This window comes from Lutra lutra, chromosome 14 (assembly GCF_902655055.1).
Source record: "Lutra lutra chromosome 14, mLutLut1.2, whole genome shotgun sequence".
Classification (NCBI taxonomy): Eukaryota; Metazoa; Chordata; class Mammalia; order Carnivora; family Mustelidae; genus Lutra; species Lutra lutra.
This window is the reverse complement of record NC_062291.1, coordinates 9,322,068-9,347,816: the sequence shown is the minus strand read 5'-3', so window position 1 is coordinate 9,347,816 and position 25,749 is coordinate 9,322,068. Positions and strand designations below refer to the sequence as shown.

The following is a 25,749-nucleotide window of genomic DNA, read 5'->3' as shown; positions in this document are numbered from 1 at the left end:
TAGAAGGGAATGAGGAGGAAGCAAGAGAGGTAGGCCAAGACTTTTCCATGTTTTGTAATTTTAAGGGAACTTGGGTGGTGGCTGGAATAATTCCTCAAAAACTCTTTCATGCCACATTAAATACCATATTGACATATTTTTGGTGCCTTAGGGTGTCAATGTTTGAATTTTAGATATCAGAACTGAGATGGATTCTAACAATAACTTCTACTGCATGTCGAGGGCATGCAGAATGTAGATGTAGGCATGTACTAGGCATGTGCAAAGTGCATCACTAATACCAGATCTCATTATTCCTGGAATGTAGAACAGTCTCTGGCACATAGTAGACCATTAAAAAGATCGATTGTCAAATCAATGAGTAAATCAGCCCACAAATAGTAAATACTGAATTTAGGATTCAACCTATATCCATCTGATTTCAAACTTCTTTTTTTTTTTTGAAGATTTTATTTATTTGAGAGAAAGAGAGAGAACAAGAGAGACCACAAATGGGGTGAAGGCAGAGGGAGAAGCAGACTCCCTGCTGAGCAGAGGGCCCAATGTGGGATTCAATCCCAGGACTCAGGGATCATGACCTGAGCCGAAGGCTGATGCTTAACTGACTGAACCACCCAGGCTCTCTGATCTCAAACTTCTTAGCCACTGTGTTCTACTGCTTCTATCAAAGTCTTCTCTCAGTCTATCTCATTTTAGCTGGTTGATTCTGATCCAGGTTAATCAAATATCCTCTGATACAATTATTGAATTTAGTCTAGTGATTCTCCCCAAGAGAATCACTTGGGTTTCCTTAGAAACCCAAGACCAAAGAATTTACCAAACATGCGGTTGGGAAAGTAGGTTCAACTCCTGTTCTTGAATGTCCCAACTCCGTGGGCCACTGCAATTTAGGAATGCTCCAATATAACAAGAGAAGAATTTCTAGAATTATCTCTGAGTTGGCTCTACCTTAGCCAAACAATTTGGACAAAGCAGGTAAAAAAATTTCACATCTTTATTGAGCAAATTTTTTTTTAGCATGTCCTAAGTACCAAGGACCATGGACCATAGTAGGTGCTGGTGACATTAAGAAGAAAGCAAATGTCTGTCTTCCAAGGCGCTCACAGACTAAAGGGGAGAGGATCATCCAAGTGAAGGGCTACAGCAAATAATTCAAAAGCTGTAATGGAAATATGTACAAACATGTTGGTGTAGAGGAAGACAGGACTCCAGTCTGCTCAGGTGAGACAAGGCTGACTTTTCAGAGGTGGGGGTTGACCTGAGATGTGAAAGGTAAGCAGGAGTTTCCCAGGCACAGAAGCTGAGGTTGGTGTTTAGGAAGAAGGAACACTTGCAAAGGTAGAGAGGCCTGCCAGAGAGCTCTGAGCATGAGCGTCTAATGTCAGGCGGCAGGATGGGTTACGCGGGCCCACGAGCTGGTGCAAAACTGAAGAGGAGCCTTCTATACCGTGCTGCACAGTGAAGGTTTTTTCTCTCAGTCAGGAGAAGCTACCAGAGAATTTACTCAGGGGCTTGTCATTGGATCACCATGTTAGAAAGATCATTCCAGCAACAAAGGATATGGTGGCTAAGACAGTGACAATCGGGATGGCTCTTGGAGACATTTGGAAAGCAGAAGAAGATATTTTCATGGACTCAACAGAGGCAGAGGAAGAGAGGAATGCAGGCTTCCTCTTCGTCCCTGACTTGGTCAGTGGTGCGTGCACTAGCTCTTGAGACCACAGAGGAAGAGCAGTAGCAGGTATGGTGAAGGAGGGGAGAACATGGTGAGGTCATTTTGTAATGTCCAAAAGTCAGAGCCAACTTGTGATCTGGAGCCCAGGAGAGAGAGATCCAGGGAAGGAAGATTTGAGAAGCATCACTTTGGCACGGGTAGCTCATGGATAATGTCCTACTCGAGCGTGTTTGCCTAGGCGAGGTTCCATGACCAGGACAAAGTCTATTGGTAGGACCAACTTTCATTAGCGGCGATTCAGAATATTTACTGTTAGTTTGAATTTCATCAGGATATATGAGTCTACTGAACATACCAAAAGGCTTGTTGTCTCTCTGGCGGAAAGCCTGAAATTTTCCTCTTCTTTTGTCTTTTTCTGTATTGTGTACCTGGTGCTGAGCAACGTGGTTTCTTATTTTGGAGCATTCATACAAATATGCTTGCTTTCTGGAAAAATCATAAAATCCCTAGGAATTTTTACTTCCTTTAGCAAAAAGAAATCTTTAGTGCATCCATTACACTGTGTCTCTTTCTTGATCCCTCATAATGGCTCCTGAGAGTCTGAACAAAATTAAAAGTCAGCAGTGGAGGAGATGTAGGAAGACCACAACTGAGGAGCTATTAAAGCTTCCTCCCAGGAGACTAGGGTATAATAAGGACAGGAGGATGAGTTTCTGTTGTTTTTTCCATCACAAAAAGTAAGCCAAGTTCTGAGTCCCCCCTGTAAGGTACTCCTTAAGGCAACTCAGCTGACAATAAGACAGCATTATGAGGCTAAAGGCAATGCAATTTCCTCACTCGATGGAGTCTTAGAATCAGAAACTCGCTTCCAAGAGCAGGAAGAGTACATTCCCACTTGAAGTTTTATTTTTAGCACCACATTGTGCTTGGCTTAACTACTTTCGGTCTAAAGTTCTGCAGGAAGAGGGGGACCTGCTTCTTCTCCTTCTCTTGCAATATGGGAAGTAAAGGAGATACCGCTTTGAGAGAATCAGAGACAGTGGAATCTGGAGATCATGTCTAGCTCGCATGCTTCACAGATAAGGATACTGAGGCTGAGAGATTCAGGGGCCTGCCCCTGCTCTAACCATCACTATGGTCTGCAGAGGCAGGGGGCTGTGGCAGGAAAAAGCTTGTATTAGATCAGGCTGACCCAAGGTCCGTTCAGCGATAAGGCCTTGGGCAGCTTGAGTTACCTCTCGGAGCTAGATTTCAATACATACAGAAAATGAAAAGGCTGGGTTATAAAGTCTCTCTGGTCACTTCAAACTCTAGCATCCTGCAGGTACTCCTTTGTGGGTTGATTGGTTTTATTGGTTTAGGTATTTTATTTTATTTTAAAGATGTTATTTATTTATTTGAAAAGAGAGAGAGAGAGAGCACAAGCAGGGGGAGGGGCAGAAAGAGAAGCAGACTCCCCACTGAGCAGGAAGCCAAGGCAGGACTTGATCCCAGAACCCTGGGATCATGACCTGAGCCAAAAGCTGATGCTTAACTGACTGAGCCATCCAGGTGCCCCAGACAAGTGTTTCTTTTAAGATCAGAGGCGATGTTACCTGGTCGCTAGTCCAGGACACTTTAAACCACACTCTCCTGCCTCTCGCACCGTATAATTTCTTGTTCTTTTGCAAATATCGCCAAACCCCTGCTACTCAGCGTGGTCTGTCTTTTGTTGACCCACAGCTACATCTCACCTGGGGATGCCTCAGGCCCAACCCTAGGCAGATGGGACCTCTCAAATCAGAATCTGCATTTTAACAGGATGCACCACTGGTGTGTATGCACAATAAAGATCGAGAAGCCATGAGTGTGAACATTCTGGGCTACAGTTTCAATCATAAACCCTTTAATCTTATCAACCAGTGAATGTATTTAAACTAAAAATAAATAAATAAACTGGAGGTGGACATGAACAAGTTTCTTCCTATAAGGAACAAACTCACATCTCACATTGCCATGGCTTGAGAATTTATTTTTTTAATTTTATTTTTTGTAAATATTTCATTTATTTATTTCTCAGAGAGAGAACACAAGCAGGGGGAGTGGCAGGCTGAGGCAGAGGGAGTGGCAGGCTCCCTGCTGAGCAAGGAGCCTGATGCGGAACTTGATCCCAGGACCCTCAGATCATGACCTGAGCCAAAGGCAGATGATTAACAACTGAGCCACCCAGGTGCCCAGAGCTTGAGAATTTAGATGCAAGGCCAGCATTGTGTGATGCTGGACACTTTATTCTCCAAGCTTCAGCTTCCTTAGGGTTATACCTAGCATGCTTCCCCAGGAGTATTGGAGTATTATAAAGAACAAAGAATAAAAGATATGCAGGAAAAACTTCATGAATGTTTAGCATCATAGAGAAGCCACTTTTAAAAAAGGGGATAATCCTGACTCCACTGAGAATAGAAACGAGGTACTTATGAGAAGTTGATAGGATGTATTTTGTGTGCAGAGAAAGCATTGCCTGCATAGTGAAGTTTATGAGACAATGGGAAGGTCTCTTCCATCCACATCATTCTCCCCTCTGGGAAATGTCAAAATTTTTCTGATGGGGGCTGGAGATTGAGAGAAGTTCAATAAAATAAATTAATTAGAGGACTGGATGAAATATTTAAAAACATCTTTGTGTTATGCATTGATGAACTGGCAATAAGTTAAGACATGTCCAGAAAGCAAAACTAGTTGAAAGTAGGATCTATGAGAAGTGGTACTAACATCTAAAGGCAAATCTCCTCTTAAGGGCTTTTGCTAAAAAGGGAAGAAAAAAATGGGATTTCATGGGCATGCAGGAAGCACCGAAGACAAAGGATAATGTACACTCAATAGACTAAGTCAAATGCAAGACTCCTCCTCAAAAAGTTGAAACCCCAAAGGGCCATACAATCAGCAAATGAATTACTGGCTCATAGGGGAGTTCTATTTTTAATTTTTTGAGGATCCTCATACTGTTTTCCATAGTGGCTACACCAATTTACATTCCTACCAAGAGTGCACAATGTTCTCTTTTCTCCACATTCTTGCCAACACTTGTTGTTTCTTGTCCTCCTGATACTGGCCATTCTGGCTGCTGTGGGGTGACATCTTGCTGTGGTTTTAAATTTGCATTTCTCTGATGGTAAGTGATGTTGAGCACCTTTCCACAGTGGCCATCTGTATATCTTTGGAAAAATGTCTTTCCTCTGCTCATTTTTTAAAAAAATTATTTATTTTTAAAATTTATTTTCAGTGTTCCAGAATTCATTGTTTATGCACCACATCCAGTGCTCCATGCAATACATGCCCTCCACAATACCTACTACCAGGCTTACCCAACCTCCCACCCCCTCCCCTCTAAAACCCTCAGTTAGTTCCTCAGAGCCCACAGTCTCTCATGGTTCATCTCCCCCCTCCAATTTCCCCCAACTCCCTTCTCCTGTCCATCTCCCCATGTCCTCCTTGTTATTCCTTATGCTCCACAAATAAGCAAAACCATATGCTTGACTTACTTGACTTACTTGACTCAGCATAATGTCTTCCAGTCCCATCCATGTTGATACAAAAGTTGGGTATTTATCCTTTCTGATGGAGGCATAATACTCGATAGTGTATATGGACCATATCTTCTTTATCCATTCGTCCGTTGAAGGGCCTCTTGGTTCTTTCCATAGTTTGGCATCTGTGGCCATTGCTGCTATGTACATTGGGGTACAGATGGCCCTTCTTTTCACTACATCTGTATCTTTGGGGTAAATACCCAGTAGTGCAATTGCAGGGTCATAGGGAAACTCTATTTTTAATTTCTTAAGGAATCTCCACAAAATGTTTTCTTGGCTTTTGAGTTGTATGAATTCTTTATATATTTTGGACATTGATCCCCTATCAGTTACATGATTTAAAAATATTTTCTCCCATTCCATAAGTTGCCTTTTCCTTTTGTTAAGATGGAGGAAATTCACTTTCAATGTGAAATCACAAAAAGTGAAAAGTAAAGGATGGATGTCAGGAACTAAAGAATCTCAGATTTTCACCATATTTGCAAGTTAATAATCTAGCCTGGTTCAGTTTCATGCTGGCAGAAGACATGAGACCACTGGGTCAGAGATAAAGGACTTTATTACTCATAACAACAAAGTAACCAGAGTATCACCATTTTCACATCTGTTTTCTGAGTCTCAAATACCAGATTCTGCAAATATTAGAAAAAGGATCCAAAAGAAACTTTTTTTTTTAAAGATTTTATTTATTTATTTGACAGAGAGAGATCACAAGTAGATGGAGAGGCAGGCAGAGAAAGAGAGAGAGGGAAGCAGGCTCCCTGCTGAGCAGAGAGCCCAATGCGGGCCTCGATCCCAGGACCCTGAGATCATGACCTGAGCCGAAGGCAGCGGCTTAACCCACTGAGCCACCCAGGCGCCCCAAAAGAAACTTTTTAAAAAGTTTTCTTCCCTCTGTGTAAAGAAAAATTCAGATTTTCCCTACTGTATCTTTCTTTCCTGTGTGTTTCTTTACCTCTCACACAAAACACTTCACTTTTAACCTTTCTGGTCACCAATTGTGTGGCGGTTTTCCTTAACAAAAAACAAGTCTCCAACACCAGCTGGGTGTCCTCCAGTTGAACTCAATGCCAACACTATCTACCTGGAGATAGTATCAGATCCCACCGACTAAGGTCTCAGCCCCACAAGATTGCCCCCATCCCACACGCACACTTCAGATGCCAGTTGCAAATTTGGGTAATCACCTGTGCTTCTGAACAACCAGCTATAGATTGGAGGTTTCAGTGACCCCCCTCTCTGGATTTGACTAATTTGGTAGATTGGCTCACAGAACTCAGGGAAACACTTGGGTTTACCAGTTTATTAAAGGATGTAATAAAGTTTACACATGAAAAGCCAGATGAAGAGATACATACATAGGGGAGGTCTGGGAGGATTCCAAGCACAGGAGCTTCTATTCCCCATGTACATCACCCCCTCACCACCACCATTATGTGGATGTGCTTAAATATAGAAGCTCTCCAAACACTGTACTACTGGGATTTTATGGAGGCTTACACACATAAGCATGATTAATTATTAATTCTATTTCTAATCCCCCTGCTCTCTCTGGAGGGACTGAAATTGTGAGACTGAAATTGTAAACTTCCAATCATGTCTTGGTCTTTCTGGTGACCAGCCCCGATCTAGGAGCCCACCCAGAGTTGTCTCATTAGGACAACGGATGTTCCTAGTGCTCTTGCCACTTAGGAATTTATAAGAGTTTTAAAAGGCTTGTGTCAGGAATGGGGTTAAATACAAATATTAGAATAAGCTATGCTTCTAGTGTTCTTACCACTTAGGAAATTGCAAGGCTTTCAGGAGCTCTGTGCCAGGAACCCAGAGGAAGAAACGAATACATATATTTTATGTTATCTCACAATAATAAAGGAATATTATGAACAACTGCATGCCCCCCCCATCATCAATTTTGGTAACAATTGATGAAATCTCTTCTATGTCTATATACCATCAATGAACAATTACAAAATGTAATTTAAAGATAACATCAAAACTATAAACTACTGAGGGATGAATCTGACAAAAGTTATGTAAGACCTATACACTGAAAATTATAAAAGTTTATTTAAGAAGACCTAAATTAAAGGAGTGATATACTGTGCTCACAGGTCAGAAAACTCAATATTGTTAAGCTGTACTTTCTCCCTAAAATGATTTATAGATTCATCAAAAAATCATAGCAGATTTTTTGTCAAAGTTGAAAAAGTGATTTCAAAAATTACATAAAGAATCTATAATGGCCAAAACAAATTTGAAGAAGAAGTTGGAGAGTGTGACCTAATTTTGAGAATTTTCATAAAGTTGCAGTAAACAAAACAATGTAGTGTTGACATAATGACAGACAAATAGATCAAAGGGACAGGGTAGAAAGTTCCAAAAATAGACCCACATATAAAAAAGCAATTGATTTTTGACAAAGTTGCAAAAGTATGCAATGGAGAAAGGATAGCCTTGTCCAAAAATGGTGCTGGAACAATAAAATAATCATATGAAAAATAACCAAAGGAAAGTTTAAAAATAAAAAATATGAGAAAGAAAACTTGGGTCCATAACTTAAACACACATAAATATTAACTCAAAGTGGATTGTAGACCTAAATGTAAAACACAGAACCGATAATCAGTCCTTTGGTTAGACAAAGTTTTCTTAGATATAATACCAAAAGCATTGCCCACAAAAGGAAAAAAAAATGGATAAATTGGGTTTCATCAAAATTCCAAAATTCTGCCTTTCAAATGATGCTGTTAAAGGAATAAAAAGACAAACTGCACTCTGACAGAAAATATTTATGGATCGTATTTAGTGAAATCACTATATCTATATGTCCCAAAACTCAATAAGATGTAAAGATGTCCCAAAACTCAATAAGGAAATGGCCAATTCAATTGAAAAGTAGGCAATATATTTGAAAGACACGTCATCAATGAAAAATATGGAGGTGGCAAATAAGGACAGAAAAAGATGCATAACTTCAAGAATTATTAGGGAAATGCACACAAAAAATACAAAAAGATAACATTACATACTTATTTGAATGGCTAAAATTAAAAAAGACTTAATATACCAAGTGTTGGACAGTATATGGAAAAACTGGAACTTAGACACTGCTGATGGAAAATAGTTTGACAGTTTCTAAAAAGTTAAATATATGCCTACCATATGTTCCAATCAATCCACTCTTAGATATCTACTCAAGAGATATGAAAGCATATGTCCATACAAAGATTTATACATGAATTTCCATATTTGTAATAGACAAAAACTGAAAGTAAACTAAACGTCCATCACTAGGTGAAGGGATAAAATACTTGTGGTATATCTATAATAAAAAATTGCCCCCCAAAGACATCCTGACACCTGGATGGACGTTTACCTTATTTAGAGAAAAGGTCTTTGTATAAGATTACTTTAAGGATCCTGAGGTAAAGAGATAAGCCAGGATTATTCAGATGAGCCTTAAATACCATCATAAGTGACCTAATACAAGAGACATGCAGAGAAGGGAACCAGAAGAGGAGCAAGCCATGTGACCACACAGGCAGAGACTGCAGTGATGTGGTCACAAGGAAAGGAATGTAGACAGCCCCAGGAGCTGGAAAAGGCAAGGGACAATTTCACCCCTAGAGCCTGGCAAGAGTTGTCTCCCTGGATTTCAGTCTTTGAGCCTCCAGAACTGTGAAAGAATAAATTTCTGTGGTTTAAAGACATTTAGTGGCTTCATGTTACAGAAGTCCCAGGAAACTAATATACCTACAAAAGGCTGGTTTTCAGTAGAAAAGGGGTGAACACATGATCTGCACAAAATAGTGTGACTAAATCTCAAAATAATTATGCCAAGTGAAGGAAGCCAGGCAATAAAGACTAAATGCTGCATGATTCCATCTATATAAAGTTCTAGAAAATGCAGACTATGGTGACAGGGAGCAGATTGGTGTTTTTCTGGGGGATGGAGAAGGGCAGATATTGACAAGATATTACAAAGGGGCACCAGGAAACTTTGGGAGGTGATAGAGAAATTAATTTTCTTAATGGTGGTGATAGTTTTACAGGTACATGTATATGCAAATTTATCACATTTTGTATACATTATTATACATTAATTATGGTTCAGTAAAGTTTTTAAATAAAAACAAAACCAAAAAGTGGTCATCAATGGCTACTGTCCACAGCCACCAGGTACTGTCCACCTACTGTCCACAGGATCACACACCTTAAACACTGGTGTCAAAAAATCCCTACCAGTTAACTTCACAAGGATGTGAGCTCATGTTCAAAATTCACAAAACACATAAGGAATTAAGGCAGAAAAAAGAACTTTACACATAAAAATTTTTTAAAAGGTATCAAAATTAGACTCACTAACATTTCAGGTTCTGGAATTGTCAAAGTCAGGATACAAAACAAAATATGTCTGATATGTTTAAAAAATAAAAGATAATTAAAAATATGAGGAAGATACAAGGTCTATAAAAATAAGACTATTTGAAAATAATGAAATAAATTAGAACCTTTTAAAAAACCATATAATAATTGGAAATTAAAATCCAAAGTAATTTAACAACAGGTTAGACACAGCTAGAAATATACTATGGTAAGCCAAATAATATCCTCCCCAAAAATGTTTCTTTTCTTAATCCTTAGAACCTGTGAATATGTTATGGTATATACCAAAAGGAATTTTGCAAATGTAATTAAGGTTAAGGATGTTGAGATGAGATTATTCTGGATTCTTTGTGTGGCTCAGTGTAATCATGAGCCTTTAACAGTAAAAAGCCTTTCCCAGCTGAGGTCAGAGAGAGATGCAGCAGGAGAGAGGCAAGGGAGTTGTTAGGAGTGTCAAAGAGACTTGACCCACAGTTGTTAGCTTTGAAGACAGAAGAAAGTCACCATGAATCAAGGACCAAAGGCAGTTTCTAGAAGCTGAGAACAATCCCTAATTACCAGCCAGCAAGAAAGTGGGACTCTCAGTCCTACAGCCATAGGGAGTTCAGTTCTACCAATAATGTAAATAAGCTGGAAACAGAATCTACCATAGAGTCTCCAGAAAGGAACACAGTCCAGCTGACACCCTGATTTCAGTCTTCTGAGAGATGGGTGGAGAAAAACAGCCAAGCTCAATGGATTTCTCACCTATGGATTGGTGAAATAATAAATCTGTATTGTTCAAAGCCACTAAATTGTTATATTTTGCTATGGAAGAAAGAGAAAATGAATATAGATATTTTGAAAAGAAAATAAATAACCAGAGATCAATATGGAAAAAAAAATCTGGAAGATGGCACAGAGAGAAATAGCTAGAAAATATGAAAGAAAGTTTTAAAAATGTGGAGGAAAGTGTGAGGCGGTCTAAGTATTATCAGTAGGATTTATAGGAGAACAACAAAGAGAATGGGAAAGAAGCAATAGTCAAAGAAATAATTATGTAACATTGTCCCAAGTGATAAAAGATCCCCCTGAACAGATTCTGGAAATTTATTGACCCTCAAACAAGATAAAAGAAATGAATTCATACATAGACACATAGACCTTAGATCACCAAAGAGAAAGACACCTTAAGAGAAGTCAGTTAGAGGGCACCTGGGTGGCTCAGTCGGTTAAGCATCTGCCTTCATTTCAGGTCATGAACCCAGGGTCCAGGGATCAAATCCTGCATCAGACTCCCTACTCAGCAGGGGAGTCTGCTTCTTTCTTTGCCCCTGCTTGTGTGCTTTCCCTATCTCTCTCTCTCTCTCTCATCATTCTCTCTCAAATAAATAAATAAAATCTTTAAAAAGAGAGAGAGAGAGAGAAGTCAACTAGAAAACCCAGATAGACTACCACAAACAATCAATAATTAGGTTCACAATGACTTCTCAACAGCAACAGCAGAAGACAGGAGAAAAGTATGGTAAAGTGTTGAACCCATAACACTTCACAGTGTTATAAGAAAATTACCATCAACATAAATCATATTCAGCAAAACTGGCTTTGAGTAACTAAAGTAAATTAAAAACATTTTAGGGAAAGTAAAATTCTGAGATAATTTATCATCAATAGACCCTCACTTGAAGGATATTCTAAAAAATGTACTTCAGACTCAAGGAAAGGAAACTCAGTCAAAAGTTCTGAGAAACAAGAAAGCACACCCCAAAACATGACAAATATGCAGGTAATCTTTCAAAAAAAACTATGAGGGGCACCTGGGTGACTCAGTTGGGTAATTGTCCAACTCCTGATTTTGGCTCAAATAAAAATCTCAATTTCGTGAGATTGAGCCCCACATTGAGGTTTAAGATTCTCTTCCTCTTCCTCTACCCCTCCTCCTTCCAAATATAGACAGACAAAAGATAGTTTAAAAAAGAAAAAAAAACTACAAAACAAAAATAATAATGTCTTGAGGTTAAAAAAAACTACAAAACAAAAATAATAAGGTCTTGAGGTTAAAAAATACAATGGAATATCTGTATAAACTATAATAATAATTATATTATTGTAAGTACAGTAAGTTGAGTACCTGCAACAGAGACCATACATAACCAACAAAACCTAAAAATATTTACTATCCGGCCCTTCACAGAAAACATTTGCCAACCTCTGCCCTAAAAAAAAACCACAAACATAACTGGGACACTATTTCATTTTCCCTTTATAACCCCCAAATCATTTGATGTTACAAAGCTCCAATGTCACAAGAGAAATCAGTGCCAGAGCACTCGGACTATTTGTGTGAACACACAACCATGTTTCTGGAAAAATTCCAGACAGAAATGGGGACTTCCGTATTGAACATATTTTCCCATTATTGACATTTTACAAAATTTAAATGTGGAAATGTCTTGTTGATTAAAAGGAAACCAAATCTGTCACCCTTTACCCAGTAGGGCACCTACTATACAAAACAGAAACAGAAATAAAACAAACCAAAAAAGCAAAGCAAAAACAAACAAAAGCCTCCAAAGCCAAGAACCAAACAAACCACCCACAGAAGATAACAAGTGTTGGCAAGAATGTGGAGAAGTTGGAACCCCAGGGCACTGTTGATGGAAGTATAAAATGGTGCAGCTGCATGGTCGTTCTTCAAAAAATTAAATATAGAATTACCATAACATCCAGCAACATAGAACTACCATATTATTTGGTATATACCCCAAATAATTGAAAGCAGGGACTCAGAGGTATTTATTATACCTATGTTTATAGCAGCATTATTCGCAATAGCCAAGAGGTGGAAACAACCTCAGGTGTCCATTCACAGATGAATGGATAGGAAAAATGTGATATAGGGAGGACCAAGATGGCAGAGGAGTAGGAGACCTAATATCTTTGGGTCCCAGGAGTTCAGCAAAATAGTTATCAAACCATTCTGAACACCTACAAACTCAACAGGAGATTGAAGAGAAGAAGAGCAGCAATCCTAGGAACAGAGAAGCAACCACTTTCTAGAAGGTAGGACCCGCAGAGAAATGAATCTGAGACGATATTCGGGAAGATAGACCTTGAGGGGAGGGGTCCGCTCCTGGCAAGAGTTGGAACAGCAGAGAACAAAATTGGAACTTTTAGAAATCTGCTCATGGGGGGATGTCATTCCAGAGGCTAAGGGGGAGGGGAGGTGGAGCCCTCACAGGGACAGTGAGGTCTCAGGTCCCTCAGAGTCACAGAAAGACTGGGGGTGTCTGAAGGTGGCAGAGCTCCCAGGTATCACAGTGGGGGAAGCTGGCTACAGAGATGGAGCTGAGGAGTGAGCTCTCAGCTTGGGGTTACCTTAAACCATGATCTGAGGTACAGTCAGGCCACTGGTCTTCAAGCAGGGACCCAGGGAGACTCACCTTTGTCCTCTGGGGGAGTGGCACAGGAGCACAGCAGGAATCTGCTGGGTTTGGAGACTCTAAAAGGGGCTTTGCACCAGAGATAGAAATGCTCGGTCACCGGCTGGGTGAGCATGGAGCTCAGCCAGAGACCAGGGAGACGGGAGAGATTGACTGCTTTTCTCCAAGGGTGCATTGAGGAGCGGGGCACCAAGCTCTCGGCTCCTCCAGGCCAGAGATTGGGAGGCAGCCATTTTCATTCCTGTCCTCTGGAGCTCTACAGAAAGCATTCAGGGAACAAAAGCTCCCAAGAGTGAACCCAAGCAGATACTTAGCCTGGCCCCTGGCAAGGGTGGTACAATTTCACCTTGGGCAAAGACATTTGAGAATCACTGCCACAGACCCCCTCCCCCAGAAGATCAGCAAGAACATCTATTGAAGACCAACTTCACGGACAAATGCAAATTGTGGAATTCCAGAGGTAGGGGAAAGCAACACATAGAATTCATTTCCTTTTTCCTGTGATTCTTTAGTCTTTCAAAGTTAAATTTTTTTAATTTTATTTTTTTCTTACTCTATTTTTAAAAATTTTTTCCTCTTTCCTATTTTAACACCTTTTAACTATTTTATCTTATCAATACATTTTTTAAAATATTTTTAAATTTTCTTTGTTATAGTCATATTCTATCCCTTCATTGTATTTAGCCTTATTTTTGTGTATACATATAGGTTTCTCTTTCTTTAAAATTTTGGGATACAGTTTCTTCTAACAGATCAAAATATACCCAAAATCCAGCACATGGTTTTTTCTAGTCTCCAGTCTGATCACATTCTTTCCTTTATTTTTCTTTTTTCAACCAAGTTCTTATCAATTCCTTTTTTAGAATCTTTTTAGATTTTCATCTTAATAGTCGTATTCCATCCCTTCATTGTGTTTACCCTTATTTTTGTATACATACATGCATTTTTCTTTCTTTAAAATTTTGGGAGGCAGTTCTTCTAACAGACCAAAATACACCCAAAATCAAGTGTGTGGCTCTATTCTATTAGCCAGTGTAATATATATGTGTGTGTGTATGTATGTATGTACATATATACATATATATATATATTTTTTTAATTTTCTCCTCTCTTCTCTCCCCCTACCCCAGGTTTTGAGACTTTTCCAATTTGGTTAGTGTATATTTTTCTGGGATTGTTGCTACACTTTTAGTATTTTGTTCTCTCATTCATCTATTTGTATCTGGATAAAATGACAAGATGGAAAAACTTACCTCAAAAAAAAAAAAAAAGAACAAGACAGTATTGACTGCTAAAGACCTAATCAATATGGATATTAGTAAGATGTCAGATCTAGAGTTCAGAATGAAGATTATCAAGGAGCTAGCCAGGCTCAAAAAGCATGAAAGATACTAGAGAATCCCTTTCTGGAGAAATAAAATCCTTTTCTGGAGAAATAAAAGAACTAAAATCTAGCCAAGTTGAAATTTAAAAAGCTATTAATAAGGTGTAATAAAAAATGGAGGCTCTTACTGCTAGGATAAATGAGGCAGAAGAGAGAATTATGATATAGAAGACCAAATGGTGGAGAATAAAGAAGCTGAGCAAAAGGGAGACAAACAACTACTGGACCATGGGAAGAAATCAAGAGATAAGTGATACCATAAGATGAAACAGTATTAGAATAATTGGGATCCCAGAAGAAGAAGAAAGAAAGAGGAGGCAGAAGGTATATTGGAGCAAATTATAGCAGAGAATTTATCTAATTTGGTGAAGGGAACAAGCATCAAAATTCAGGAGGAGCAGAGAATCCCCCTCAAAATCAATAAAAATAGGTCCACTCCCCATCATCCAATAGTAAAACTTACAAGTCTCAGTGACAAAAAGAAAATCCTGAAAGCAGCTCAGGAAAGAGGTCTATAACATACAGTGGTAGAAATATTCTACTGGCAGCAGACCTATCCACAGAGACCTGGCAGGCCAGAAAGGACTGGCATTATATATATAGAGTGCTAAACAAGAAAAATATGCAGCCAAGAATACTATATCCAGCTAGGCTGTCACTGAAAATACAAGGAGAGATAAAAAGCTTCCAGACAAACAAAAACTAAAAGAATTTCCAAACACCAAACCAGCCATACAGGAAATATTGAAAGAGCCCTCTAAACAAAGAGAGAGCCTAAAAGTAACAGACCAGAAAGGAACAGAAACAATATACAGAAACAGTCACTTTATAGGCAATACAATGGCACTAAATTCATACAGCAACAATAACACGATAATAATAGGGGATTCTAACACACCCCTCACTGAAATGGAAAGATCGTCTAGACAAAAGAACAACAAGGAAATAAAAGTTTTAAATGACATACTGGACCAGATGTACATCGTAGGTATATTCAGAACATTCCATCCCAAAGCAATAGAATACCCATTCTTCTCTACTGCACATGGAACATTCTCCAGAACAGATCACATCCTGGATCACAAATCAGGTCTCAACCAGGACCAAAAGATTGGGATCACTCCCTTCATGTTTTCAGACCACAGTAATTTGAAACTAGGACTCAATCACAGGAGTAAAGTTGGAAAAACTCAAATACACGGATGCTAAAGAGCATCCTACTAAAGAATAAATGGGTCAACCAGGAAATTAAAGAAGAATTGAAAAAACTCATGGAAACAAATGAAAATGAAAACACAACTGTTCAAAATCTTTGGGACACAGCAAAGGTGGTCCTGAGAAGAATGCATGTAGCAATACAAGCCTTTCTCAAGAAATAAGAAAGATTTCAAGTACACCCTAACCCTACACCTAAAGGAGCTGGAGAAAGAACAGCAAAGAAAGACTAAACCCAGCAGGAGAGGAGAAATAATAAAGATCAGAGCAGAAATCAATGAAATAGAAACTGAAAGAACAGTAGACCAAATCAACGAAACTAGGGGCTGGTTCTTTGAAAGAATTAATAAGATTGATAAAACCCTGGCCAGACTTATCAAAAAGAAAAGAGAAAGGACCCAAATTAATCATAAATGGAAGAGGAGAGATTGCAACCAACACCAAAGAAATACAATTATAAGAACATATTATGAGCAACTATACACCAGCAAATTTGACAATCTGGAAGAAATGGATTCACTCCTAGAGACATATAAACTACCAAAATTTAACCAGCAAGAAATAGAAAACCTGAACAGACCCATACCAGTAAGGAGATTGAAGCAGTCATCAAAAATCTCCCAATAAATAAGAGCCCAGGGCCAGATGGCTTCCCAGGGGAATTCTACCAAACATTTAAAGAAGAATTAATTCCTATTCTCCTGAAACTGTTCCAAAGAAAAAAAAAAAAACAGAAGTGGAAGGAAAACTTCCAAACTCATTTTATGAGTCCAGCATTACTTTGATGCCAAAACCAAAGACCCCATCAAAAAGGATAATTACAGACCAATATCCTAGATGAACATGGATGCAAAAATTCTCACCAAAATACTAGCCAGTAGGATCCAACAGTACATTAAAAGAATTATTCACCACAACCAAGTGGGATTTATTCCTAGGCTGCAAGGTTGGTTCAACATCCACAAATCAATCATGTGATACAATACATCAGTAAAAGAAAGAACAAGAACCATATGATACTTTCAATAGATGCTGGAAAGCATTTGACAAAGTAAAGCATCCTTTCTTTTTTTTTTTTAAAGATTTTATTTATTTATTTATTTGACAGAGAGAGATCACAAGCAGGCAGAGAGGCAGGCAGAGAGAGAGGAGGAAGCAGGCTCCCTGCTGAGCAGAGAGCCCGATGCGGGGCTCGATCCCAGGACCCTGAGATCATGACCTGAGCCGAAGGCAGCGGCTTAACCCACTGAGCCACCCAGGCGCCCCGTAAAGCATCCTTTCTTGATCAGAAGTCTTCATAGTGTTGGGATAGAGGGTACAGACCTTAATATTATCAAAGCCATCTATGAAAAAGCCACAGCAGGGGCACCTTTCTGTTTTCTGCTGAGGCTAGGACTTCTAGTACTATGTTGAACAACAGTGGTGATAGTGGACAGCCCTGCTGTGTTCCTGACCTTAGCGGAAAAGCTCTCAGTTTTTCCCCATTGAGGATAATATTCACTATGGCTTTTTCTTTCTTTCTTTCTTTTTCTTTCTTTCTTTTTTAACAGCAAGACAGAAGAAAGAGAAATTAAGAAGTTGATCCCATTTACAATTGCAACCCAAACCATCAGATACCTAGGAACAAACCTAATCAAAGAGGCAAAGAATCTGTATTCAGAAGGCAATAAAGTACTCATGAAAGAAATGGAGGAAGACACAAAGAAATGGAAAATTTTCCATGCTTATGGATTGGAAGAACAAATATTGTGAAAATGTCTATGCTACCTAAAGCAATCTACACATTTAATGCAATCCTTACCATAATACCATCCATTTTTTTCAAGGAAATGGAAGAAATAATCCTAAAATTTATATGGAACCAGAAAAGACCCCGAATAGCCAGAGGAATATTGCAAAAGAAAGCCAAAGCTGGTGGCATCACAATTCCAGACTTCAAACTATCTTATAAATCTGTCATCATCAAGACAGCATGGTACTGGCACAAAAACAGACACATAGATCAATGGAACAGAATAAAGAGCCCAGAAATGGACCCTCAACTCTATGGTCAACTAATCTTTGACAAAGCAGGAAAGAATGTCCAATAGAAAAAAGACAGTCTCTTCAACAAATGGTGTTGAGAAAATTGGACAGCCACATGCAAAAGAATGAAACTTGACCATTCCTTACACCACATACAAAAATAGACTCAAAATGGTTGAAAGAACCTCAATGTGTGACAGGAATCCATCAAAATACTTGAGGAGAACACAGGCAGGAAACTCTTCAACCTCAGCTGCAGCAATTTCTTCCTAGACACACCACCAAAGGCAAGGGAAGCAAAGGCAAAAATGAACTATTGGGACTTCAAGATCAAAAGCTTGGGCCACCTGGGTGGCTCAGTGGGTTAAGCCTCTGCCTTTGGCTCAGGTCATGATCTCGGGATCCTGGGATCAAGCCCGCATCAGGCTCTCTGCTCAGCAGGGAGCCTGCTTCCCCCTCTCTCTCTGCCTGCCTCTCTGCCTACTTGTGATCTTTCTCTCTGTCAAATAAATAAAATAAAATCTTAAAAAAAGGGGCACCTGGGTGGCTCAGTGGGTTAAAGCCACTGCCTTCGGCTCAGGTCATGATCTCAGGGTCCTGGGATTGAGCCCCGCATCGGGCTCTCTGCTCAGCAGGGAGCCTGCTTCCTCCTCTCTCTCTGCCTGCCTCTCTGCCTGCCTCTCTGCCTACTTGTGTTCCTTGTCAAATAAATAAATAAAATCTTTAAAAAAAAATCTTAAAAAAAAAAGATCAAAAGCTTTTGCACAGCAAAGGAAACAGTCAACAAAACCAAAAGACAACCGACAGAATGGGAGAAGATATTTGCGAATGACATATCAGATAAAGGGCTAGTCTCCTAAATCTATATAGAACTTATCAAACTTAAGAACAAATAATCCAATCAAGAAATGGGCAGAAGATATGAACAGACATTTCTGCAAAGAAGACATCCAAATGCCCAACAGACACATGAAAATTGCTCTACATCACTCGGCATCAGGGAAATACAAATCAAAACCACAGTGAGATACCACCTCACACCAGTCAGAATGACTAAAATGAACAAGTCAGGAAACGACAGATGTTGGTGAAGATGCAGAGAAAGAGGAACCCTCCTACACTGTTGGTAGGAATGCAAGCTGCTGCAGCCACTCTGGAAAACAGTAAGGAGGTTCCTCAAAAAGTTGGAAATAGAGCTATCCTCCAACCTAGCAATCGCACTACTGGGTATTTACACTAAAGATACAAATGTAGTGATCTGAAGGGGCACGTGCACCCAAATGTTTATAGCAGCAAAGTCCACAATAGCCAAACTATGGAAAGAACCTAGATGTCCATCAGCAGATGAATGGATAAAGAAGATGTGGTGTATATATATATATACAGTGGAACACTATGCAGCCATCAAAACACCCAAATTTTGCCATATGCAATGATGTGGATGGAACTAGAGGGTATTATGCTAAGCGAAATAAGTCAGTCAGAGAAAAACAATTATCATATGATCTCTCTGATATAAGGAATTTGAGAAGCAGGGCGGCGGGTTCTTGGGAAGTAGGGAGAGAAAAAAAATGGAACAAGATGGGACCAGGGAGGGAGATAAACCAAAAGAGACTCTTAATCTCAGGAAACAAACTGAGGGTTGCTGGGATGGCTCGGGGTGGGGACAGGGAGGGATAGTGTGGCTGGGTGATAAACACTGGGGAGAGTATGTGATATGGTGAATGCTGTGAAATGGGTAAGCCTGATGATTCACACACCTGTACCCCTGAAGCAAATAACACATTATATGTTAATAAAAAATAATAATAATTCCATTATCATCAGAGAAAAAAAGAAAATGTGATATATATTATATATAATTATGTGTTATTTATATATTATAATTTTTTATTATTATTACTCCTTAAAAAGGAAAGAATATTATTCATCCTTAAAATGGGAAGAAATTCTGACACATACTACAACAAAGGTTACTTTGAAGATATTATGTTAAGTGTAATAAGTTAGAGACAAAGAACAAATACTCTATGATTCCATTTATATGAAGTACCTAGAACCATCAAATTCACAGAGAAAATAGAGTGGTGGCGGCCAGGGCCTGATGGAGAAGGGAATGAGTGAATTGTTTAGTAGGTCAGGTCTGGCAGATGGATGGTAGTCATAGAGGCACAGTGATGTGAAGGTATTGAATGCCACTGAATCGTACACTTAAAAATGGTTAAAATGGTATAATTTATGTCATATATATTTTACTACAAAAAAAAGAAAATCAGAGACACCTGGGTGTCCCAGTCAGTTAAGGATCTGCCTTCAGCTCAGGTCATGATCTCAGGGTCCTGAGATCCAGTCCCACATCAGGCTACCTGCTCAGCTCCCTGCTTCTCCCTCTCCCACTGCCCCTGCTTCTGTTCCCCCTCTCTCTGTGAGTCTCTCTCTGTTAAATAAATAAAATCTTTTTTAAAAAAATCAGGGTGAAACTTAAAGGCATGGCAATAATAGCGTGTGACTCAGAAACAGGTGCTTGGCACTGTAGCGACTAAGTCCCTTGCATCCTCCAGGAGGAAGATTAGGATGTTGTATAACTCTAGAAGCTGTTAACTTATTTTTATTTATTTATTTATTTACTTATTTAGAGAGAGAAAGATTGAGCAGGGCAGAGGAGACGCAGAGGGAGAGAGATAAGCAGACTCCCCACGGAGTGTGGAGCCCGTCCCTGGGCTCAATCCCATGACCGTGAGATCATGACCTGAGCTGAAATCAAGAGACTGACACTTAATCCACTGAGCCACCCAGGTGCCCCTAGAAGACGTTAACTTATATATCGTGTTTTAATTTGCATGTAGAAAGTAGGAAAACAATGTATACCTTCTAGAGTAGTAAAGAGTAAAAATTGGATTGAGGGGAAAAATACTTTATCCATAAAGAGGTGAGAAAAAAAGGGAGGGAAGTAGAAAAATAGAACACATTAAAGCACATTAAACACATAAAACACATTAAAGCAAAGTTGAATGTTGAGGGAAAGAGTCCAGGAGGGAGGAGAAGAGCAATGATTCCAGGAAAGAATGGGAAATGGGGCAGGGTCTCTCGGGAGAGGGGTTGCCGAGCACACGTGGAAGGGACAGGGTCTCCACTAAGGAGGAGGGACCAGAGAGAAGACGTGCACAGATGCAGGTTGGCTTGTGGGCTTGGTCCCTGGAGGAAGAGGCATTCACCTCTGATGGCTCTTGGAGTCACCATTGAAGTAAAGGGAGCAAGGACATCAGCCCAGAGTGAGAGGAACGGTTGGCGGTGTGAGAGGTCCCAGAAGCTCTGCCTACAGGGCTCCTGGGTGGCTCAGCTGGTTAAGCATCTGACTTTTGGTTTCAGCTCAGGTCATGATCTAGGGTCGTGAGATCAAGCCCCAACTGGGCTCTTCTCAGCATAGAGTCTGCTTGGATTCTTTCCCTCTTCCTCCCCCTCTGCCCCTCCCCACACTCGAGCTCTCTCTCTCTCTCTCAAATAAATGAATAAACAAAATCTTAAAAAAAAAAAAGTGCTCTCCAGAAAGGGCAAAAATACTAGAAATGGAACCAGGAACAAACACACTCCTTCACATTTGTGTCTCTTTTCCTAGAGGACCTCTTCCAGATCATAGAGACACAACTCCCACTGAGCCTGACTCAAAATGATAAAATGGGACACAAAAGCTTCCATTTCATTTTTGCTTCTTACTTTGCAAATATCCCTGTTGAATTAAGTCGTGGAATTTTATGGGAGCTTGGTATCAGGGAACTTAGAGGAAATTGGAGAGCATGTTTACAGATGAGAAAGTCCCAGAAGTATTAATCCAATTTTCTTCCCCAAACCTCTGCTTTATTAATTTTATTTACAAAGAAGACTGTAGTAATACAAGATGATGCGCCATTCGCATTTCAGGATTTTTCTTATTGAGTGGAAACTTAAAATTAAATTTATCATTTTAACCATTTTTTTAGAGTGCAGTTCAATGGCATTAAGTATATCACTGCTGTCCATCTCCAGAACTTTTTCATCTTCCCAAACTGGAGCTCTGTATCCATTAAACATGATGAAAATAGAGGTCATTTTAACCCACACATTGATTGGCTCAACACCGTCATGGGTGTAACAGCCTCATCTTAGGTCCCCTGGAAGTGTCCCACAGTTATTTCTAGAAAATTTTAGGCGGTAATCCTCATGGGCTCACAGAGCGATTTGCTCACTTCCCTTCCCCACAGTGCCGGCCTGACCTTCCTTGCCACTTGTCCAAAGAAGGACCCCGGAAGCTGCTTTCGGTGATTGTCCAATAGTAGGGCACCAAGCCTAGAGCCCAAATGCTTCCAGGACTTGGGATGTCAGGGTACGGTCAGGGTCTGTGCAGAAGACAGGAGATGGACTTTCTTGTCAATCCTCCCACTTGGAACATCACTGAGCTCTGCTTGAACCTCAACTCTCTGTTCCTGAAGAATTCTTCGAAATTCTAGGCTTCATACTCCTGCTCAAAACCCCTTCACCAGCCTGAGTTTATAAACATCCTTTCCATCCTCTTTCTCTCATGCTCCCTCCTGAACCACAGCTTCTTCTGTCCACCTCCATTATAAAACACAATGTCCGCTGGCATATTAGTTGAGGCAAACTGATGTGTGCTCGACTATGTCTGTATGTGTGTATGTTTGGGTGGGGGAGGTGGAGGATGGAGATGGGGAGAGAGATGCCAAAAATGCCCCCATCATACCTAAATCGCCCTTAGGACCAGTTGCATTAGGTTTTCAGAACTTTATCTCCAAGGGCAAGATAAATCAATTTAGGTTTTCTAGGACATGGTCTTGAAGAGCTCCTGAAGCTCTCTAAGTTTTTAGAAAACTAAAGGCCAATAGCTGTCACTTCCATTGCAGGCAACATTATTCTGTTTTTATATTGTTTCCTTCACTGTAAAGCTAAATGGTGTTTTTGGCTCTATGATTGTTTTCAATAGCACTATACTCTAATGTTAGAAAATTCCATATCTGTGGAATGAAATACAAAATTACAGACTATTAGGACATGAATACACCTTTAGAGATCTACAGTACAATCCCCCAATTTTACAGACAAAGAAAATGTAGCCAAGTGATTCAGGTGACTTTACTCATTTATTTTTCTTCATTTTTAGATTTCAGTATAATTATGGCATAGCATTATGTTACCTTCAGGAGGACACTATAGTGAGTGAACAATCCTATACACCTAAGTATACTCTTACTACCCTTCACCAATTTCAGCCATCCCCTCTTCCACCTCCTCTCTGGTAACCTGGTTTTGGTGACTTTAAACCAAGGTCATATAGCTGGTCTTTTGACACAAATCAAATATTCTCCTTAGTACATCATGGTGTTATCTAAATTTCACATCTTTTATGTGAAAGCAGTGTTTCTCAACCAATTTTTTCATTATTACTCCCTCATCCGAGACTTTTTTAGTCTTTTTCCTCCATTGATATTGAAATATAAGAGATAATCTGTATATCTGTTTTTAATTTTATTTTGTTTTATTTTATTTTATTTAAGAGAAGGTACACATGTACAAGCAGGCGGAGGGGCAAAGGGTGAGGGGAAGGGGCAAAGGGAGGCGGAGAGAGAGAATCTCAAGGAGACTTCCTGCTGAGCTCAGAGCCCTGATGACATGGGGCTCAATCTCATGACCCTGAGATCATGACTTGAGCCAAAATCAAGAGGCCAGCACTTAACTGACTGAACCACCCAGAAGCCCCTCTGTGTCCATTTATATACTCTATATGTATCTTCTGTGCTCTCTTCATAAAAAGGGTACAATGTTTTTCACCTCTTCACTGACAATGTAGGTATTAAAGTGATACAGAGTGAGATAAGGATGTGATTCTAAAAGCGCCATCACCAAAAACAAATGGAAAACCTGTTTTATGTCAGAACACTTGCAGCTGCAAGTAATAGAAAATCTAACTAGAAGTTGTTTAAACAATAAGGAAAACGTATATTCCACATAACAAGAAATGCAGAGGTAGGATCCTTTATTCTTCATTAATCCTTTATCCTACTGTAAGTTTATATAATTTCTTAGTTAATAGATTTATTTTTGAGCAGTTTTACAGAAAAATTGTGCTGAAAGTACAGAGAGTTCCCATCTATTCCCTCACCTAAGCCCCTAATGGTTACCCCTATTATTTGTTTTTTTTTTTTAAGATTTTATTTATTTATTCGACAGAGAAAGAGAAATCACAAACAAGCAGAGTCAGGCAGAGGGGGAAGGGGAAGCAGCCTCCCTGCTGTGCAGAGAGCCCAAAGTGGAGCTCCATCCCAGGACCCTGAGATTATGACCTGAGCCAAAGGTCCAACCCCCTGAGCCACCCAGGCGCCCCTGTTTGTTTTTTGTTTGTTTGTTTGTTTTTTCTATTTTATTTTTTTCTGTGTTTATTTATTTACTTATTTATCTTATTTTCAGCGTAACAGTATTCATTGTTTTTGCCCCACACCCAGTGCTCCATGCAATACGTGCCATCCACAATACCCACCACCTGGTTCCCCCAACCTCCCACCCCCCCGCCCCTTCAAAACCCTCAGGTTGTTTTTCAGAGTCCATAGTCTCTCATGGTTCACCTCCCCTTCCAGTTTCCCTCAACTCCCTTCTCCTCTCCATCTTGCCATGTCCTCCATGTTATTTGTTATGCTCCGCAAATAAGTGAAACTCTATGATAATTGACTCTCTCTGCTTGACTTATTTCACTCAGCATAATCTCTTCCAGTCCCATCCATGTTGCTACAAAAGTTGGGTATTCATCCTTTCTGATGGAGGCATAATACTCCATAGTGTATATGGACCACATCTTCCTTATGCATTCGTCCGTTGAAGGGCATCTTGGTTCTTTCCACAGTTTGGCGACCGTGGCCATTGCTGCTATAAACATTGGGGTACAGATGGCCCTTCTTTTGACTACATCTGTATCTTTGGGGTAAATACCCAGTAGTGCAATTGCAGGGTCATAGGGAAGCTCTATTTTTAATTTCTTGAGGAATCTCCACACTGTTCTCCAAAGTGGTTTCACCAACTTGCATTCCACCAACAGTGTAAGAGGGTTCCCCTTTCTCCACATCCTCTCCAACACACGTTGTTTCCTGTCTTGCTAATTTTGGCCATTCTAACTGGTGTAAGGTGGCCTCTGTTTGTTTTTATCACTTTATTTTATTTTATATTTTCAACATGGTAAGTATACTCCTTAATCCCCATCCCCTATTTCCCCCATCCCCCACCCACCTCCCCTCTGGTGACCATCAGTGTGTTCTCTGTAGTTAGGAGTCTGTTTCTTGGTTTATCCCTTTCTCTCTCTCTTTTTCCTTGCTCCTGTTTTGTTTCTTAAATTCCACATATGCATGAAATCATATAGTATTTGTCTTTCTCTGCCTGACTTATTTCCCTTAGCATTATACTCTCTAGCTCTATCCCTGTTATTGCAAATGGCAAGATTTCATTCTTTTTATGACTGAGTAATATTCCTCTGTGTGTGTGTGTGTGTGTGTGTGTGTGTGTGTGTGGTACCACTCCATTATCCACTCATCCATTGGTGGACACTTGGGCTGCTTCCACAACTTGGCTATTGTAAATACTGCTGCAATAAATATAGGGTTATATGTATTCCTTTGAGTTTGTGTTTTTGTATTGTTTTGGTAAATACCCAGTAGGGTCATTACTGAATTATAGGGTGGTCCTATTGTTAAGTTTTTTAGGAGCATCCATAATGTTTTCCAGAGTGGCTACACCAGTTTGCATTCCTACCAACAGTGCATGAGGGTTTCCCTTTCTCTCTCTCTCTCTCTTTTATTTTTTAATTAATTCATTTTATTTAAATTCAACCAATTAATATATAGCATATTATTCATTTCAGAGGTAGAATTCAGGGATTCATCAGTCTTATACAACATGAGGGTTCTCCTTTCTCCACATCCTCACCCACACTTTGTTGTTTCTTGTGTTTTTTATTTTAACCATTCTGACAGGTGTGAGGTGATATCTCATTGTGGTTTTGATTTGGATTTCCCAGACGATCACTGATGTTGAGCTTTTCTT

General features: G+C 39.6%; 1 pseudogene; it reads left to right on the top strand.

Annotated features, from left to right (window-relative positions):
• The first annotated feature begins 1,587 nt into the window (after window positions 1-1,587).
• LOC125085056 (glyceraldehyde-3-phosphate dehydrogenase-like) overlaps window positions 1,588-25,749 on the top strand; it is a 66,610-nt pseudogene continuing 42,448 nt past the window's right edge.